We start from the raw sequence: 14,964 nt of genomic DNA, 5'->3' as shown, positions 1-14,964 counted from the left end.
ACTGTTTGAATGAGTTTCTTTCGGCATTTCTTCTCAGCAGTGGTCGTTCCGAAATGCCAGTAGCTTGTAGCTTTGGTAAACATCATTTAATTTACAATATAACGTGAAAAAGTGCCTGTGAAGGCCCAATTTCTGAATATATGATTTGATTTCATATATTCAGAAATTATCATCATATCATAGCATCAAGCTAGTGAACTACCAAAGCTATATCATCGCTTTATCTGTTCTTTTCTTTTCATTCATAAATTATGTTCCTAACCTTCAAACGGCTAATTTCTCTTCACACTATTGCAGCCATTAGGGATCCATATTGTCCTACATTTTCCTCATAATATGACATCACTTCTATATCTATTTGGCTAAAACCCAACTTTCACTTGACAGCGACATTGAACTCTATCACCTTTGGAATACGGGTCAGAATGGCGTGTTAATGTGTCATGTATCGTTTGGGATGATATAATTTGAATATCGAAGGTTGAAGTAATAGCCTGTTACGTTATCCTTGTCTACAAAAGTAGGGTTATGTTCTTAGTATGTATAATATAGAGGTATTGAATAGGTAGTGGTGTAATGGTTAAGACGCGCGCCTGTGGATCGAAAGGTCCCAGTTTCGAATACTACTCGTGCCACATGAGTTTGTACACCAATCTGACTCATGTATATTAGTTTTCATAGACCACCACTTGCTTCCGGTGAAGGGAAACATCGTGAGGAAACCTGCACACTGGTTGATTCTTATAAACTTGTGTATGAAATGGAGAAGGCAATGGCAAACCAATCCATTGATAATGGCAAGATAATTGTTACATATTCTACTGATTTATCTGTTGCCTGCGACTTCACCCGCGGCACAAGCAGCCTGTCACTCTCCAGCTCTCAAACTATCTTCACACCAAAAATCACCTCTATCCACCAAGCTCCATTTTGACGTGAAAGACGGTCAAACAGACACACTTTCATATTTGTCATATAAATATGGTTTTGGATCACTCTCTCTCTCTCTCTCATCTGAACGTTTTCCCGGTTTCTTCCTCAGGCGTTGAGCGTCGGAGCCCAGGGTCCGCTTTCCTACTTTTCCGTCTCCACTTTCTTGGCGCGAAGCCACGGGCAATAGCTAGTAAGAAATAAAATCTTGCAAAAATAATTATATATGATACGTAACCAACTTGGGTATAATATCAGAAAATATATCCTTAACTCTTTAAATCTAGTCTTGATTTAATAACTAATGAAAATATTAGGAAATTCTATAGAGAAATATTGTTCCAGATTCCGAATCAATCGAATTTGAGCTTTATTATGTGCTGAATAAGATTTATGTTGGTTGGCGATTGAGCGGAGAATATTTTTCATTACACAGAAATCCGTTTCGGTACCACGTTCGTTTTATATTAGTGTATAAGTTACAAGCGACAGCGATTAACACATCGTTTGAAAAATATTTCAATTTTCATGTTATATTTATCGATTGCTCGCTATTTCATTCCCATGAAAATTTCGGGTTTTATAACTATGGCTATCATACACATCAATAATTATAAAACGTGTTTAATCAATAAAATACTATTAGATAATGTCGAAAATACTATTAGATAATGATTTACTTCTTGAATTATGTATAAATATTGTGTTTATTTATGTCATCAAGTTTACATATATAAATAAATGATTTATCTTTATTAAATTAGTATTATTTAATATCGAACAACTATTAATTTCTACTAGTAACTAATAAATCTAGGATTTTTTTGTCATGTCATGGAAGTTTCAGAATACTAACTTACATTTTCCCAACAATTCAACCATATTAAATTTCCCGCTATCTCTTACACTTTGAACCACACAGTCTGTGTCAATATTATTGTTAAAATATTGTAATTGACAAAACTCTAAATAATAAAATAAAATCACTTTTATCATTATCGCTAACCGTCTTCAACCACACACACTGCACTTAACTATAATTATGCAATGCATAAACACTAGATGAAAAAAAAAATACAGATTTCCCGTTACCGCTTATGCATTGCACCAGATCATTCCTCAATACAATTCCTATATTTTCTCACAAATGAGAAATGCTTCCGCTACCGCTTGTGAGTTGCACCACACCGCACTGAGGTCGCCCTGGCATCGCTCCAACAGCTAACCTTGCATTATTTACACCGCTACCTCTTATAGCTTGCACGGATTATTAGTCATCAGTATTTCTGAGCGAAAAAGAGAAGAAGTAAAGATTTTTGTTTTCTTAGATTTTTGTCATAAGTGAAATTTTTTTTTTCAAATATTTTTTTATATAAAGGTATTTTTCGGTGGTTTCCGCCCTGAAATAGGACTTCTCTATATCTTCTACATATATTGTAGAAAGCGAGTACGGGGTAATTAGAACATCGAGAGCTAATAACAACAGCATTCCCAAAGTGGGTTGACATTAAATATATGATCAGTCATAAAATTACAGCCAAATCTTTAAAAGTTATTTATTTATTTTCCGGTCCCTAGGCTTCGGGGCGTCACAGGCTGGAATTAAACCAGGAACACAACTGGATTAGAAAAAGAAGTTAATGACCCTAGGTTACATTTATAGACAACCACAGGCGGAGTTGCGTGCAACAACTAATACTAAATACACATGAGAGTGTTGACCTCACATCTTCTGAGCTGCGACGCCCAAAGCCCAAGATTAAAATAAAACAATTAAATTTTAAAGATTTGGCTATGATTTTACAACCGGACACCTGCGAGACGTTAACTCTCTTTGGGAATTCTATTGTTGCCTATTAGCCGTTAAAGTTTTGTGTACTTTAGTCGCCTCGTACGACATCCACGAGAGGATATGGAGTGGACCTATACTAAGGCGGAACCACACACTCACATAAAGCCAACACCGATTCCTGAACAATAAGTTACAGGTTATGTTTAAATTATATTAGTAACTTTAAAATTTGTTGTAAATTCCCGCTTCAACTTAAGGCGACGGCAGCCGAGCCAGAAGATGAAACGATTGCCGCAAACATTCATCAAAAGTTTAATAAATAAGGAAATTTTAATTTGTTTGATGAATTATCTGGTGAGATATATATAATATTTTATGTTTGTAGTTAAGTAGAAAAAATCAATAATTATTATTATAAAATGTCAATATAAAAGTAACCTACGTGCAGAGTGTTGAGTGAGTTCGCAGCTCCGCTCGGAATAGTCACACATATACACATATTAATCTAATACATCTAGACAAAACGTTTTATTTTTATTTTTGTCTGTCTGTCTGACTATATGTTTGTTCACGCATCACGCAAACACTACTGAATCAAATTTGATGCGGTTTTCACGCTTATACAGCAGATTGTGTAACTTAAAATCTGGTAAAGGTTTCATCGCGATTCGTTGCTTAGAACACGATATATTGACAATAATAAGTTGTGAGCGGACGCACGAAACAAACGCGGGCGAAGCTGCGGACAAATGCGTTAAAAAAGGAATACGACTATGAAGAAGAAGCGCGACCCACATTTAAAAACCATATTCATATTTTACAATTTGGCAAGCACGTAGTTAAATACCCACGTTCAAAAATAGCATACTTTTTTTTAAATCAACCCCAAAATGACTATAATGGGGGTGAAAGTTTGTACGGAATAATGTCCCTTCCGCTTTCGCAGAGAAACGCAGGCGAAGCCGCGGGCAAATGCATTAAAAAGTAACTATATTCTTGAGGATTAGCCGAGAATACGTGACGGAGAGACGCACGCGTTTATAATATTAGTAGAATTATTATTCGAATATCCCAGTCAGCTCGTCGTGCCGTCACCTTAACGTGTTACAACACTGGATTTCTCTGGAGAGGGATGATATTTGCATGTATTTGCATTCAAGCTAAATTTTGTACACTTCCACTATTAATATAGCATACACTTAACGGCGAAGCGGTGGTGGTGTAATGGTTCAGACGCCCGCTTGTGGATCGAAAGGTCCCAGGTTCGAATCCTACCTTGTGCCACATGAGTTTGTACACCAATCTGATTCATGTGTAGTAGTTTTCATCGACCACCACTTGCTTCCGGTGAAGGAAAACATCGAGAGGAAACCTACACACTGGTTGATTATTAACTTGTGTGTGAAATGGAGAAGGCAATGGCAAACCACTCCATTACTAATGCCAAGAAAGTTGTTGTGTGTGTTTAATTCCATGTAATGACCACGACCCTCGGCCATGAGGAATACGACTGTGAAGAAGAAGATACACTTAACAAACGAGTAGTTACTATGCCTACATTACATAAGTATTTATTTGGAATCGCGACCCTCATTAATTTAAAATACCCACGTTCAAAAATAGCATACTTTTTTTTAAATCAACCCCAAAATGAGTATAATGGGGGTGAAAGTTTGTATGGAATAATGTCCCTTCCGCTTTCGCAGAGAAACGCGGCAGAAGCCGGGGGCAAATGCTAGTGATATCATATAAACACGTGACTTGGTGTGCGTATGAGGATGTATTAATAACTTCTACAAGATGTGCAGAATGCTCCCGCTGTGAGTAAACACCGCCTCGATAGCTCAGTGGTGCGCAATCTTAGAAACAGACAGACACACAAACTAATTTACAACACAAAGCGATCAGTCTCATTTAAAAAATCAAAAGTTTATTTTTTATATTAACCCCGGCTTTTTGGGATCACATCCGTCAATACATTGCAAAACACGCTAAGATACGTATAGGTTTTGCTCAGTATGTTTTTCTTTGCCGAAAAATTCTCGCTATAATTTTCTGTAGCTCCACGCTGGACGCGGCACTGCAGTCGCTGACTACAGTCCGCGTTCAGCGTGGACAACGTGGCCGATTTGTTTTTGATAAATGCACGAATATTATGACCTCAATACTTTGAACTCTGAAATACGATATAAATATTTCACCAACACATTCGCATACATCAGTGCTGACGTAATGACGCCCTTCGACTACCGAAGAAAGTCTGAAAATAACTTAGCATCATCGCTAATATGTAGGTTAAAATATATTTTTGTAACGTTATAACCGTTATTAGGATTAACGATATGGGAAAACTTTCGCGTTAAGTCATGTAGTGACGTCAAAACGCGTTACAACGTACGCACAATTAATCTTGCAGTAATGTTTCAGACATAATTATTTGAAGGTTAAGGTCATTATATTATGAGAATAGAGTAATTTTAGTGATGGATTGTCTATCTTCATAGCCGTATTTCCTAATCGCTGAAACATCGTGGTCATTACGTGGAATGAAACACACAAAACTATACTGACTTGGAGAGGTTTAATAATCAACCAGTGTGCAGGTTTCCTCACGATGTTTTCTTTCACCGAAAACAAGTGATGGTCAATCAAAACACTACACTTGAGTCAGATTGTTATACAAACTCATGTGACACGAATAGGAATCGAACCTGGGACCTTTAGATGCATGCGTCTTAACCACCACTCAAATTCGCATTCGATAGATTGTCAAAGTAAACAAATAAAAAAATATAACTTTACGTTGTATTATAATATATTTGGTCGATCAGCTGCCGGAGGAGGCCGAGGCTTGATGGAGGCCGATCAACCAAATATATTATAAATCATTAGAAATCAATATATTATAAATCATTAGAATGAATTTGAGACGCAGATCAATATAGAATAACTTGTAGATGACAGTAAGACACGCTAATATAAGAGAGAAAGCAGCGTATAATCAAATCAAATCATTTATTCAAAAATTAGTCAATTTTTATATTTATAGTTATTTCTCACAAGCTACAAACTACTGGCATTTCGGAACGACCACTGCTGAGAAGAAATGCCGAAAGAAACTCATTTGAACAGTGTTGGTCCCTATCATGCCAGATCGGCTTACCATTATTGTTTCTTACAATGTTTTTTTTTCTAATTAATATATGTCCGAGTGCTGATATATATATATTATATATAATATATATATATATATATATATATATATATATATATATATATATATATATATATATATATATATATATATATATATATATATATATATATATATATATATATATATATATATATATATATATAGATGTGAAACAAAATTAACTTACATGAAAATATATGAGAAACGAGATGACCAGTTCCCTCTGGCAGAACCCGTTCACGAGTTGACACTATGAATGTAAGTTTGTATTTTCTGTAGCTCCACGCTGGACGCGGCACTGCAGTCGCTGGCTACAACAACGTGGCCGATTTGTTTTTGATAATATTATTGTTTTTGATAAATATTTCATCAATAGTATCATTATAAATAAATAAAAAATATACAATCACATCACTTTTGTAATTAATTTAACTTTTTTTTTTCAACCAGACACAAATAACTTTATATATGTACGACATAGTACATATGTACTACATATTTACGTTCATACCTATATCTTTTTTCTGCGCATGATTCGTGGGTAAATCTTTCGACAGCTGCGGCCGCGCCGACATTACGTTACGATCCGTCAATTATCTTGAGGAAGGAATCATTTCCAAAATCAATCATTCATAAAATTTACATTACCACAGTAGAGATTAATTGAACGAGCGAGCAAGGTCTAACATTCTACTAAATACATTTTTTGTATATATATAATGTTTGTAACACGATAATTTTCCAATAAGAGAATTTAATTTTCATCAATGAAATTGAAAAGGTATGTAGGATATGCCAATAGAATATTTAAGAAAAAATTATTTATTATATATATATATATTTATTATATTATTTATTATGTTCGCGAGGTTTAAGTTCGCGGCGAACAACAATTAGTTATTTTAAAGTCAGATATTAAAAACTATCATTTGTCTTTGTTAAAATTTGTAAAAATTTTAATGACAGCATGACCGCAGCGTTCGATACGCTCTGAGATCCACCTGCGTAGGTGTGTTCTGTGAACCACTTGACGGTTTTTATACGAACATTAAACATTTTTCCACCAAACCTATGAAGGTAGACTTACAAGCGGGATACTATGTAGGTTAAAACATTATATCCCTACCCCATTTCCTCGACGATTGAAAGATATAATTATACACTTCCAAAGTATTAAAATTTAGTAATAGAATTAGGTCTGTGTTACATTGGAAAGGTTAATATAAAAAACATCTTTTGCGACGAAAACTGATCGAATCACTCTCAGTGAATCGTCGATGGAAATAGAATGAACGACATAGCCTGATGTGTGCCAAGGCAGAATTCGTTCATTTGTAAATATAGTTATTTCATGTCGTTCTGAGAATACAGGTATTAATTCAGATGCTTTATTTATACATATCTGTAAGTGGGCTGTGTCTGTACGTAGGAGATATTACAGAAAAATAATTATAGGAGATCTTTATGGGACTTATAGAAGCCAAAACAATTGTTAGACGTATTCTAGTTACAGACTTGAAATCAAAATCAAATCATTTTCAAAATCAAATCAAATCGTTCAGAAACTAGACCTTCACAGGCACTTTTTCACGTCATATTCTAAATGAATTATATAAAATTCTTGCGCCTGCGCGTTGTTACTGACTGACTGACTGACTGACAGACAACACAGCCGAAAGTACTAGTGCATAGAAAGCTGCAATTTGGTGCATAGGTTCCTAGGACTGTGTAAGGGAGCACTAAGAAGGGAATTCCTGAAATTCCCAAGGGAAACGCATTTTCACTCACATACGAAGTTGTGGGCAAAAGCTAGTCAAATAATATTTCGCAACGACCACTGGTGAGAAGAAATGTCGAAAGAAACTCATTTAAACAGTGTCATTGGTCCCTATCATGCCAGAAATGCTTACCTTTTTTTTTCTTAGCTATACATATAACAATGTAAGTATACAATAAAGCCCTTGATAAAGGGTTCTCTACCAGTCAACCAGCGACAGATATACGCATTTGACATTTAGGCTAATTTATATTCTATACATTACGCTAAATTTGTATTATTCATTTACATTCCCACGAGAGCAGAACCTCGACACACAACTAGCATTTCTGTATTATTATAATATCCTTACACCCACGGGATCAGATCGTAATTATAAACAAACACACAGTCAAACAAATATGCCGGTTAGTCTTGGCGTCTCTCCACCAGAGACTAGGTACGTCTTGAAGGATGCTCCCAACGTGAATAAATAAATACCTATGAGTTATATTATCACTAGTTGTTGCCTGCAGCTCTGCGTAGTCTATGTTTGACCTCGAAATAATAGCTACATCTATTCCAAACTTCATCGAAATTGTCAGATCAGAGTCAGAAGGGCTTTCGCATTTATAATATTAAAAATGCACACAGATTGATTGATATATTAGGACAAATCACACAGATTGAGCTAGCCCCAAAGTAAGTTCGAGACTTGTGTTATGGGATACTAACTCAACGATACTATATTTTATAAATAGATACATATATAAATAGACATCCAAGACCCGGGCCAATCAGAAAAAGATCATTTTCCATCATGACCCGACCGGGGATCGAACCCGGGACCTCTCGGTTCAGTGGCAAGAACTTTACCGCTGCGCCACCGAGGTCGTCAAAACACAAAACACAAAACAAACAAAAACAAAAAACAAACAAAAAAGCACAAAAACACATTTATGGCAATACTCATTTCCAAGGTGTAATGAAATAATGTACGTCCCGTATTCTCACTTGCTCATAAAATATTATCGTAATCTGATAGATAAACTTACCTGCTGGATAAATCTGACTGATGTGTACTCAACACTTGTGATATACAACACTTTATCAGAAAGCGGTGAAACAGGTAGGTGAAAATTTAACTTAATAAGTATGTATATAGTGGCTTATGATATACAAATTAATATCTATACATAATATTTTCTTTAAAAAGGTTATATCTGTACGTACAGGAGATATTAAAGAAAAATAAACATGAATGGTCTTTGTGGGACTAACAGAAACCGAAACTTTTTTTTTACAATTTTTTTCTTCTTGTCTATATTTTTGTTTGTTTGCGCATCACGCCAAACCCACTGAATGACATTTGATGCGAATTTCCCAGTTACATAGTTGCATAACAGATGGTGTAACTTAAAATCTGATATAGGTTTCATCGCGATACGTTGCTTAGAACCCGAGATGTTGACAAAAATAAGTTAAAAGCGGACGAACGTAATAAACGCGGGCGAAGCCGCTGGCAAATGCTATTAAACAATAAAATTGCTATTGCTCTCTTAAGTTTACTTATTTCTGAAGTTACTTACTGATCTAATTTGATTTAATTCGGCGGCTGTTTCCAATCGAACAGAAGAAGAAACTTATATTTGTATATGACATCAGAACGGTTCATTGAACACATAACATAGGTGTTATTGCGACCGGTGCTTCAAATGCCTCATTATTAGACTAATTGATCGATGCTCATTACGTATAATTAGAGATAATAACTCAATCTCCGAGAGCGCAATTGCTCCGTTGATAATTCTCAGTTTTGGCGCGAACTGAGTATAATAACCTGAGCAGCTCGCTTACATGAATCGGGTGGAGGGCCATTGTCAACTGAAATTATTTGAAATTTATCCCGAAACCTACAGTTTAGGGATCTTCGAGACAAGAGTGAATAGGCGTTATTTGAGCTTGTGTGTAACACCTTATAGATCTCATCTCTGCTTCCCATCGCGCTAGACAGAGTTCAAACGCTCTCAAATTAAAAAAAATGTACCTTGTGTGTATGACGACCTCGGTGGCGCAGTGGTAATGTTCTTGCCACTGAACCGAGAGGTTCCTGGTTCGATCCCCGGTCGGGTCATGATGGAAAATGATATTTTTATGATTGGCCCGGGTCATGGATGTTTATCTATATATGTATTTGTTATAAAATATAGTATCGTTGAGATAGTAACCCATAACACAAGTCTAGAACTTGCTTTGGGGCTAGCTCAATCTGTGTGATTTGTATATATTTATATTTGTATTTGCGTAGTTCCTTTCTGTTTGTCCTAAAGGTTAGCTGGGAAATAAGCCTTTTAGCATTAAGTTCGCCATTTGTTTATAATCATGACTTGGAACAAAAAAATTTAATAAATTAATTAATTAAATAGTGCCTCTAGGTAGGTCGTCGAATAAAGGTGATATATTTTTGGTCTCAACAGAAATAAAGTTTAATTCACTCAATTTGAATTAATAGTCCGATTCCATTTTAACCTAGCCGCCATTTCACCCACATTGAAAGCATTGTTATGGAATGCAACTTTGTGATGTCAACTCAGTCAGTCATTGCTATTATTTTTACGCAATTTTTTTATACTCAAATCATATCATATCGCTGTCACTGCGACCACACCCCATCGCTCTCGGTAGTTGACCCAAATCCGCAAAAACTAGGCCGACCAGATGAGGTCTAACTTTATTAAAAATTTAGTTTTAATTTAACTACACGCTTCAATATTAATATGAAAAGTACACATCATATATATGTAATTTCTTGTACTATGGAGGACTTGTACAAGACTAATGACATTGGCCACCTACTGGTCTCAAAAGACTCGAAAAGGTTATTATCCTAAGTAATAATAAATATGAAAGTAAGTTTGTTTGTTTATTTGTTTGTTACCCTTCACGCTCTATCTACTAAACCAATCTTCTTGCAATTTTGCATGTAGTTTGACATATGGAGAAGGACATAGGGTACCTACCTTTCATCCCGGAAAAATAACTATTCCTGTGTGAAATTTACGCGGGTGAAGCCGCGAGCAAAAGCTACTAGTAGTATAAAAATGTTGTTAGCCTAAGTTGTTAATAATTATCATACCGCAACAGGCTATATTTTGATACTTTCAGAAGTGGGATATTACTATTATTGGTTCCCTATTTTTATGCATACAATTTTATGTCATAATTTTAACATGGCATACTTTTACTTATCATAATAATAGTTACGCACAATATTCATTTGGAATAATGTTTTAGGCACATTTTTTTATGCATACCTACCATAAGCATAACAATTTTTAAGTATAATATTCTAAAGCATATTGGTAGCTTATGTGTGGCCCGAGCGCCGCCCCGCCGCACCCTGACCCACTGCTACACTGTAGCTTTATGCAAATCGAAATTATGGTAAAATACATTAGCCTAAACTATAATTATGCTTATTGAAAAGGTATGTCAAAACACAAGTCAAAATATAATTAGTTCAAAAAAATATATGCCTAACTCGTTATGCCATAATTAGGATAAAAAAATTATGCGAAAAAAAGGAATCCCATTTTTATTTATAGGACTGTATCCCTCATCAGAAATTCCGCTGCTGAAAGGTAAGGTAGTGTATAAAAGAGCCATGGCTGATAATAAAATTGTTCCAGTCTTTTATATTAAAAGACACTACACGAGATTGTCTTTACAAATTATTATTGCGTTGATGTATTTTCATTCGCATATTAAAATTATACGTACATTTGACTGATAAAGCGGTTTTTACAACATGAAACACATCGTAAATAGATAATAATTATACTAATGACCTTAACCACAAATGATAATAAGCCAAATCAATTTTGCAACGATACCAATTACTATATAACAAAGTATATACTATTGTTATAAAGAAGTAACCGTTTGTGAGATTTTCTGAGTTTGACTTTGTAAGTTTAAGGCAGGTAATCTCCGAAACTACCGAGCAGATTTCATAAATTCTTTCACCATTAAAAAGGTACATTATCCCAGATTGCTATAGGCTAAATTATATTTCAAAATTCCCACGGGGCGAAGCCCCGGGAAACATCAAGTATATGTTTTATTAGATCCACCGTATTAGAATATCACAACTCACGAGAGTGAGTTGCGCGTAACAGAAATGTCAAAGTTCGACCACAACAACACAGGATCCGCATTCGGCCGGATTACCGGTTGACCGGTAAACCGGATCTTTTTAAAATACCGCTTAGGGCCTGTTTTACCACTTTTGATTAAATTATATTATAATCTTATAAATAAACTAACTTCTTAATAAATCTACCTGATGTCAATAGCCAGTTTGAACACAACAACACTTGTGTAATGCTTTCTGATACTTTCTATCTTCACACACAGACTGTGAGCAGGTCCTTAGTCGTGCCCTTGTCAAGGTGTGTGAATAAATATTAGAATTATAATTAAAAAGTTAACATTAGTCTGTCCATTCCGCATAGTACAGTGTGAACGCTCTCGACTTTTTGTAAGAAAATATTACAAACAACAATCATAAAACGACACGAACAAAAAAAACAAAATGGCGCCGTGTTCAGTGAATCGTCACAACTGATAACAACATTTATTCCGTTACTACTGGCGCCCCAGAGTTTTATTCCTGTGGGAATTATGGTATAATCATACCTTACTAGCTGCGTTCCGAGGCTTCACTCCCGTGGGAATTTTGGGATAAAAAGTACCCTACGCGTTTTTCAAGGTTATATACCTAATCTACTCGAGTACCAAGTTTCATATAATCCATCCACTTCATTTTGCGTGAAAGAGTAACAAACATACACACACACATACAATCCTCACAAACGTTCGCATTTATAATATTAATAAGATTCATAAATAACGGTTAACCGTTTTTTATATAAAAAAATATATAACATTGAATTTTCGCTAACGAAGACACGTTTATTGATAAACTGAGTATTAAAATAGTACAGTTGTTCGTCCGTCCGTCATTCTGTGTTGACCGAAATAAACGATTTCCATCACCAAGGTCTGCTTGAGTTAGCAACAGTATAATGCTATATATATTACATTAGTATATTTTTAATTATTACACATACAGTTAAGTATATTATATAGTATTATGACTTGGTTCCTTACGGATTAGACAGGGCCTGGAGTCACGAATTCAAAATCATAAATCTTATTCAGAAATTAGACCTTCACATACACTTTTTTAAATCTCACGTTGGTCCTCGCGTGTTCGCGACACTCGTGAGTCAACGTAAAAAATAAACACTAAAATGTTGAACATGTTTGAAGAAAACACTGCTTTTCATATAAAATTTGGTAAATTAATTTCTGATTTTGATTCGTACAGATACAAACTACTAGCATTTCGGAAATACTGAGAGGAAACGCCGAAAGAATCTAATTTAAACAGTGTTGGTCCCTGTCATGCTAGAAGGGCTTACCTTTTTTTTTCTTCCCGCCTCAAAATATGAAGGTATTATCCTAACCTATAACTATTGTAATTATAATTGCCACTTGTATACTTCCTCTAGGGATACAAACAAACCTATCATCATTCAAAATTAATGGGAAATGCTGATATTTAAAATATCATATACAGTGTTTCACTCTCACGAATTTATTATCAAAAGATAATAAAATTATTTCTTCATTTACATAAGCTCGTAAAAATATTCATAATCGATCAACAAAATAAATAATATATGTACGACAAAAAGAATGGTTTAATAAGATATACTTTTGCCATTTCGCGTATCATTACTATGTAGGCCTTCCGAATGGTTCGGCCATTAAAATAATATACCTCTTTTTAAAATTGTAGGATACTGTGGGAAAATCGCAGGTGAAGAATAACTGATATGTTATTTAATGTTTAACGTTAAACGAGCGAAAACAGTAATTATCAAATTACTTTTCTGTTAAGAAATAGGTATGTTAAATGCTAATCAATTTTCGAATTGTGTTTTTTTATTGATATGTCGATGGTACCTACATATGTTTCTATTAAAAAAAAGCCAACGAATACTTTCTAATATTCGTAAAAAAATAAATTTAATTCATATCAATTATCATATTATTGTATTTTATACATGAACAAGTTTATTTGTTAGACAAATTAAAAAAACCCCGACTTTCAATATTCATTTCGCAACAACTTTTGAATGGCTGAACCGATTTTCATGAAACATGTCTAAGAACATTTGGGATAAAATTATCTAAGACACAAAAAAAAACAAAACGAACATCGCTTCATCCGTTTTGGTGCTACGATGCCACAGACACACAGACAGACGCGTTAAACTTATAACACCCTTCTTTTTGCGTCGGAGGTTAAAAAGGCAAAAATAAAATGTCTAAATTATGTTTTGTGTGAATTATGAAAATTCTATAAAATAAACGAATTAGGTATTTCCACTTACATTTAATTACGTCTCTTAAACTAATTCTTAATTTGTTATCTATGAACGTAATATCAGATGTTAATAAATCCGTTTTATTTGAACAAATAAACAAATTTAATGAGTTTCCCTATTGGATCTGAAACACAATTTATGAGAATAATATAAACATTTTAAGGAAAAATCTCACATTCCCGACACAACATAAGATAATTTAAAAGCGCGAAAATCAAATATATACCTACATCTACAAAAAAAAACATTCAGGCGGTATCGAAATAATGATCAAGATTCTAATATCTAAAAAAAAAGCGTCACAGAGAGCGTAAAATGCGGTCAAACCATTATAAATAACTTACTATTTCCGAAATCACTATTCACAGCACAGCACTAGTCACAATCACTCACAGATAATATAGCACAATATTTTTTTTTTATATTTTGGAATTAAACACACGTTACGCGTTCGTTCGGGATTTTCGATTTAGCGCGCGACATCCGTCCCTCTCGACGTCAAAACGGGCACTGAGCTCCATTCATCCAGGGTCGTCTTTGTGTGTGTGGGGGTGGCTTTCCACTAGTGTGCGTACGCTTTAGGTCACCAGATATTTGGTGGAGAAATGCCCTATTTCCTTTTTACAAGTTTACCTACTTTGATCTTCGAGACGTTTTGTTAGTTTTGAAAGTTTTGAATTTGGCGTTGAGTTTTGATGAACTGTAATTATTAATGATTCAGCGTTATTGGTTACTAGCCCGTCCCGGCTGCGCTCGGGTAAAACTATATACTTATAAACTTAAACCTTCCTCTCGAATCACGCTATCTATTAAAATACCCCGCATCAAAATC

The 14,964-nt window shown here is 34.6% G+C and overlaps 1 protein-coding gene across 8 annotated transcripts in view; it reads right to left on the bottom strand.

The window, feature by feature from the left end:
• The window catches only part of nrm (neuromusculin), a 399,429-nt gene extending 384,799 nt beyond the window's left edge, over positions 1-14,630 (bottom strand). For all 8 annotated transcript variants that reach the window (XM_064436832.1, XM_064436828.1, XM_064436830.1 and 5 more), the window contains exon 1: positions 14,477-14,630. The gene's annotated coding sequence lies outside the window, so the exon portion shown is untranslated. The remainder of the gene's footprint in view (positions 1-14,476) is intronic.
• Between the last annotated feature and the right edge of the window lie 334 nt (positions 14,631-14,964).

This window comes from Plodia interpunctella, chromosome 26 (genome assembly GCF_027563975.2).
Source record: "Plodia interpunctella isolate USDA-ARS_2022_Savannah chromosome 26, ilPloInte3.2, whole genome shotgun sequence".
In the NCBI taxonomy this organism is placed as follows: Eukaryota; Metazoa; Arthropoda; class Insecta; order Lepidoptera; family Pyralidae; genus Plodia; species Plodia interpunctella.
This window is presented reverse-complemented; position numbering and strand designations above follow the sequence as displayed.